Here is a 1197-nt window from a genome sequence, read left to right on the forward strand (position 1 = left end):
CTGAAAGTTTTGTGTGTATTTTGTCTTGTGGGGTGACATACCCAGCTGCCAGGAGCAGGGGTGGTCTGAAACCAGGACAGGTCTGAAGAAGTGTCTTCTGGAAAGATAAGACAGAGTCTTGATATGGTACATGCTGCATCCTGACACCATTCCACAGAGATAGTGCTGTTGAGGGACCTGCCTTGGGAGCCACCCCCACTATTAGCCAAGAGAAGGCACCTTCCACAGCCTGATGATAGACATGGAGAGACTGGATTGTGCTCTCCTTGTTTACCTTACCTTCTGTGCCCACATGGTCCCTCAGAAAGGGCTGGGGGAAGTCCCAGATTTGTGATAAAGGAAAGGAGAGGGACTGACACCCCATGACTCCTGCCTTTGCCCTGAATTTCATGTTGGGCACAGAATGGAATTACCCCAGGTGGGACACAGCCCATGTGGTCCTGCACCTGAGTGATGGACTGATGGATAACAACAGTCCAGCAGTTGTGCCCTCACTGTCTGGGCCTGGATTGGGGTGGGAAGTGGTGTCACATATCTGGTACACACCTGGGAAGAAGAATTAAATTAAGTATGACCCCTGACCTTGCCAGCATTGCCCCAGTTGTTGATGAACTACAGGCTTAGCCTGTGAAAAGAGTGTTTCTGCCAATGTACAAACCTTCTAGCTATTCTACTGCTCTCTCCTCATGCTTCCCATGGTTTCTCCTAATCCCTCCTGCAGCAGGACTCGGACAGCTTTGTCGTACAAGATGCAACTGAACATGCTGTGACAGCTGTATCTCCTGTGCCCGCCCTACAAGCCCCTGTGCCATCAGCTCTACTTTGGAACAGTCTCCAGCTAGAAATGCAGTGCACTGAGACTCTCTCCCCTCACCCCCCCTCGGCCGTGCAGCCTCACCAGTGGCTCTTGATAAAGGTTTCTGAGTGCAACTGTTGGCCAAAGGAACTGCTGAACCTATCCCAGCTCTCCCTTGCCTTCAGCTCCAGCTTGTGTGCTGGTCACCTCCCCCAGGTGCCAGCTCTGCTCTGGTGCATGCTCTGTCTCCTCCTGTGCAAGCCCACTGCTGGAGGGGCAGAGTTTTGCACGTGTGCATGCACGTGTACACACAGAGCAGAGATGAGGAAGTTCTTTTTCCCAGGTGCTCTTAAATGCAGTTTTCCTGGTTTGGGAGAAAAGCAGTAAACCTGGACAATCAG

The sequence above is a fragment of the Gallinula chloropus genome (assembly GCF_964237585.1).
Source record: "Gallinula chloropus genome assembly, chromosome: 1".
Classification (NCBI taxonomy): domain Eukaryota; kingdom Metazoa; phylum Chordata; class Aves; order Gruiformes; family Rallidae; genus Gallinula; species Gallinula chloropus.